This window comes from Fundulus heteroclitus, chromosome 13 (genome assembly GCF_011125445.2).
Source record: "Fundulus heteroclitus isolate FHET01 chromosome 13, MU-UCD_Fhet_4.1, whole genome shotgun sequence".
In the NCBI taxonomy this organism is placed as follows: domain Eukaryota; kingdom Metazoa; phylum Chordata; class Actinopteri; order Cyprinodontiformes; family Fundulidae; genus Fundulus; species Fundulus heteroclitus.
In genome coordinates this window covers 39,390,779-39,396,297 of record NC_046373.1, presented here as the reverse complement: position 1 = coordinate 39,396,297, position 5,519 = coordinate 39,390,779, and the positions used below count along the sequence as shown (strand labels likewise).

Genomic DNA, 5,519 nt, shown 5'->3' with positions numbered 1-5,519 from the left:
GGGGGGGGGGGGGGGTTACTGGATGAACTGAAGAGCTGCGCATCGTCCAGAGAACACCATCAATGATGCATGATCATCAATGATGCAGAGCTGGAGCCGGTCAGGTGGGCATTGGGTGAACGGCTGCCTCCTCCTCCGGCTCACGTTACAGAAGAGGGAAGAGCTGGTGTGAGGCAGAGCAGGAAATGGAACCGACAACTGTAAAAGCACACGATCCAGAATACTCCAGCAGAATGCAGGAGAAGCGAGGATGGGGTTGTCCTTGACTAACTGGGGCCTGCCACAGCAATGCATGGAGGCACATTTTACTCTCCACCTCTAAACTGGTCCCTTTATTTTTATTGTTTATTATTAATATGTGGACATATTACCTCACAGCATAGGTAGCAAAATGCTCGATTTGGAGATGTGTGCTATTACTTTTATTGGTGATGTAATTAGCTAAAAAAAACAAGTCAGTGGAGGAATAAATCATCAAAATCCACTGTTTTTTAACCTTTGCTGTGTCGTCATACTTTCACCTAGAAACACAATTCAACTTTCAGTTTGCACATAAATCTGTCCTCTTTTCAAAAAAGAAGACGGTACGTTGACACCTGCTACAGTTTCTTCAAAATGGGGCTCCAAGCGACACAAAGTTTACAGGAAATGCCAAAGTTAGAGTGGAGATGGCAGTCAGTCACTGTTAAACAGAGCATAGGAAGACAGTTTTTTTTTTTTTCAGACAAAAAATAGTTTTAATTCGCTCTCACGGCCACAATTTTCACTCCACACTCCCCATTTTGTAGTCACATCTTTCTGCTTTCAAAAAATATCCTCAGAATTGCTCTGGCTCTTATAGTGTTTAGTGAAAGCTTTCCCGATCGCACAATTTTTATTACAATTTCAGTCCCACTTTACCCAGAAAGGAGGGACACACACATCAATTTTACATCATATCTTTTACACCCAGTGAAGTATCGACATGAAAATCCCCATGACTGAGGACAAAGGATGGCTGCCGCTCACGGTTAGAACATTTTTCAGCTATCTTTTGTGATTGTTGTTCGGGGCTTTCTTTCTTATTGTGAAATCTGCTCCTTCTGGTAAATTCTGTCCCACAAACAGGTGCAGTGGGTTTCCATAGCAAAGGTAGCTAGAGGGCAGGAGCCTGGTTCTCAGTAAAAACACATTTCTAACTTGTAAAAATTGTACATTTGCTGTAGCTCTTACAGTTTTTCCTCAAACCTCTCCTGATCACACACAAAAAAAAAATGGGCACTTCGCTGCATTGACAAACAATGGGAAGATCCCGCAGGAGCTGAAATTGGCAACAATTCTTCCTCTTTATGTCTTTAAAGGATCCTGTGAATTTCAGGTGTCACTATATTTTTGGCCACTTTTTAAATTTGAATTTGGGAAGTGATGAAGCGGCCTGTCCATCTCCCTGTCTCACTCACTAAGGCCCACAAAGGAAGAAAACAATTATCAGAGACAAAACACTTGGAATATACATATATTTATTACAATTTGAATTCCAAGGGGAGACTCACACTTACAACTTTTAGTTTTGAGCAGTGGCGGTTCTGGGAGATATTATGTTGGACAGGCCTGGATTTTTGGAGCCCTACACCTTAACCCACTCAGAAATTATCTCTTTCTACTGTGCACACACACACACACAATATATATATATATATATATATATATATATATATATATATAGCTAGATAGATAGATACAACATATTCTTACTCCCCTTCATTATAGAAATAAATGGGACAATTTTTTTAAGCAAACTCTTGTTTTTATTTCTCATTTTTTACTTCTACTGCAGTGGACATCGTAACTAAATTAGTATACAATTTCATGAGAATAAGAACAAAAGAACATAGTTGTCACAGGATTTAATATAATTATTATCCACACATTTATCCATATCTGTACAGCTCTCAATATAAACATGAACTTGTAATAATGTAAATTCATAAACTCCCTTTTTACATCGGTGAACTTCCACATGGATTGCTATGCTTTTATACTATCATTTGATCACTGATTATACACTTACTAAACAGCTGGCAGAGCTTCCACTTGCTGGTTATTTTTATTCAGTCACTCATTTTTGATTAGCAGCTTTGAAACAGTTTCGACACAAAAGTAAATGTTGCATTTTTTTCCTCCATTGCAGTGTAGCTTCTTGCATCTTCGCATTATCATAATTTGGCATCATGGGGAAAAAAAATTTAAATTAATTTTGAAAACAAAATTTAGCAATAAAATGCTTACTGGTATTTTTTTCTGTCGGATAACACAAAAAACTATGTGTTGACTCATATATCCCATGCGTTGGGATGGCCTTCAGCTTACAATTTGATGATAGAAAGCAATTTTTTTATAGATGCTTTCAGAGCCATGCTTGTCTGATGCCTCAAGCTGACTCATAAGTTAATGAATAATAAGAAACCAATCAGCAGCATTCATTCAAATATTTTTTTTATTGGTTTAGACCCAAAAATGTGTCATGTCTATTCCAGTGGACGTGGGCAGGAGAATGTTGAGAAGCACTTGTAGGAAATCCCTGCAGCTGTTAGAAAGCTACCTGACCAGCTTTACCTTTTGAATCCACGTGTTTTGGGGAGATTTCCAGTTTTTCTGACATCACTGATCACCATCTTTCTCTGCTAAATGGCAGACATTGTGTGGATTAATTGCTTTATGATCTGCTCCTGACTGATACCTTTAAACGATATCCCGCCAATAACAGGATCCAGGAGGAAGTTGCTGCATCCAGATCTGCTTTACCTGACAGCAACACAAAGCTGACACTGCATCAACAGCTGCTCTGGGTTTGAGGATTAAGGGCAACAAGTTTACGTTTGTTGAAAACCTGTCGGGTGGGATCCGTCTTACATGCAGAGAACACCGGTGATGTTTAGGAAGCGGCGGTCCTGATGATTACTCCTGCATACAGGAGCACAGCTGTTGTGTGTTGTGATTAGGATTTTGGTCCAGCGACTGGCGAGACGTGAACCTGACCTAGATCCAGTTCGTATCATCTTGCGTCTGGGCTGGACCTCCTCCAGGGTTGACAGCCAACACTCAGGATAAAGGACGCGTTTCGTCACCGGAAACTTTGCACCTTTAGCCTTAGTTGAATCTGAAATGGAGGCAGCGATGCAGCGCAGCAGGAAAGAGGCAGAACTAGTTCTTTAAGAGGTCCTGTACTGTCCCCATGTCCCAATACATCACAGACTTGTTATCAGGGCATCAACCCTCCAGACCACTCAGGTCTTCTGGCTCCAGCCTGCTCTGCAGAACCAGAACCAGAACCAGACATGGAGAAGCAGCATTTAGTTCCTATGCTCCACTGATCTGGAACAAACTCCCAGAAAACTGTAAAAGAGCTGAAAGAGTTCCTGTAAATCAAGGTTAAAAACCTGTTTAGAGTTGCTCTTAAATGTTAATGTTTTAGTTTGTAGTCCACCTTGTCTTGACCCGCTGCTACTTTTTCATCAAATGTTTTCCTCTAACGTTTTCTCTTGCTCTGTTCACGTTCAGAACTTTGAATTGTCTTATTTTAATGTGCTACAAATAATCTTATATATTCTCAGGAAAACGTGGCTGAATAAACACCAAATATAAACCCAGCAACAAGTTGAACATTTAATCAGGAACAGACTAAAGCAACCAAACTGTTTTCTCTCCATTTATTCTTTAAGAGAAAAACAGAATCTGTCCACTGGACGTCAGGTGATCGCCCCCTGCTGGATACGCCCCGGTACTGCAGCTTCACCTGCATCTCTGCCTGCAGGGAAACAATAAAAAAAGGTCAGGACGTGTTTAAACTTCCAGCTTTCTCCACTCAGCGAGTGTCGTGGTGCCTACATTAAGAATCTTCATCAATGCGGTGGAGAGTCAGACAGCTTCGTTCTCCTGGTGCTCCGACACGTTCTCAGACTTCAGGTTTTATTTTTACTCCTTTTAGAACAAAGAACGGGACAATAAGCAGCTGTGACACCATGATGAGTCGAGACGTCACGCTGCTGCTGCTGGTCTTACCGTGGCCGCTCAGATGGAACCCTCAGCCTCCTCCGATTGGTCGAGGCTCCTGGGGTGAGAGAAACAAACAGTGAGAGGCTGGCAGTGATTGGTCAGCAGCTGTTAGGACTACAGGTGAGGAAGAGGAGGAGCTGCCGCCAACACGGCTGAGCTCTGAACTGGACTCGGCTTTTAGAAACTGCACAAACGCATCTGTGGCAGCAGCTCTGAGTCTTCAGCAGGCGGGACGCTGACCCGGGCCCAGCAGCTGGACAACGGTACCGACCCGGTAGAGCTGCAGCACAACCTCGCAGAGCGGCCTGTTAGACCTGAGGGGTCATCAGAGGCCAACAGGGACGTTCTGGCATCACACTGAGACAGGAAGGAGAACATTCTGGGCCAATCGGGTGAGCGGGTTCTGTTTGGAGGAATGGATCACAGTGCAGACAGAAACCTCCTCTCAGGGTCAGAACCAGCAACCTCACATCATCATGAAAGAGCGAAGAGAACCAGGCCATGTGAGCCGGTTCTACAGACCCGGCACTGACCCGGAGGATCGCTGTGGTTTGATTTACATCGGTTATGTTTCTACTGGATCAGGACCGACATTTTTCACCACAGGAGGTCCAGTTAAGTTCTGCTTGTGACCCGTTTCCAGCGCTGGACGGTGGAAAAGTGTGACTGAAGGAACCACCGAGTATTTTCATCCACTAAGAACTCAGACACACCGTAGGGTTCGAGCACACAGCATGCCGAGTAAAAGGAGAACTAGACCCCCCCTCCAGGCACAAAGCCCGGCCCGCCCAGCACCACCAGCCTTAACAGACATGATCACAGCGCCGCACAGAACCCAAAACGTCAACCTTCATCTCACCGATGGCTTCAGTTTATTAAATCTAAACATTTTAATGTGATTAAAATGTTGCTTTAGTCACAGACATGACGGGCAGAGGCACCGTGGTTCAGGTCAAACATCACTGCGGTCCGTTTGGATCCTTACAGAACTATTATCACACCTCCTGCTGGGAAGCAACGTGCAATTATGTTACGAAAAACAAAAAATTATCAGTTATTGTGATGCGTTCAGGCTCTGAAGCAGGAATTCATGATTCTGGTCGTTCACTGCATTAAACGTCCTAAAATGGGCTGAAAGGCTAAAGTATAAAAAGCTACAGCAAAGCTAAAGTTAAATAAAACCTTGTAGCTGAGATGAAAACTGGTTTCTTGTTTGCTGTGAACCCAAGAAGAAAAACTTTTGTTTGTTGCACCAACATTATGCGTCTCATGGTTACTTTTTAAATGATTTAAAATAATTATTGATTAGCAGCACAGAGAAAAACCTGAAAATCCATCTTGACAAATTTTTTCTTTCATCAAACCAACATTTTCTGTCTTAGAGCAGAAACTCCAGACATGTGAAAACTGAAATCCCAATTTTTACTTTTTTAAAAAGTCCAAAAAAAAAAAAGAAACCTAAAAATATTTACAACCCTGTTGAA

General features: G+C 42.5%; 1 long non-coding RNA gene across 1 annotated transcript; it reads right to left on the bottom strand.

The window, feature by feature from the left end:
* Positions 1-3,632: 3,632 nt before the first annotated feature.
* LOC118565380 lies at positions 3,633-5,259 on the bottom strand. Its single transcript, XR_004932366.1, has 3 exons — positions 4,042-5,259; positions 3,868-3,960; positions 3,633-3,787 (listed from the first exon to the last, which is right to left on the bottom strand). It is a non-coding gene; the product is annotated as an uncharacterized LOC118565380 (long non-coding RNA).
* Positions 5,260-5,519: the final 260 nt, after the last annotated feature.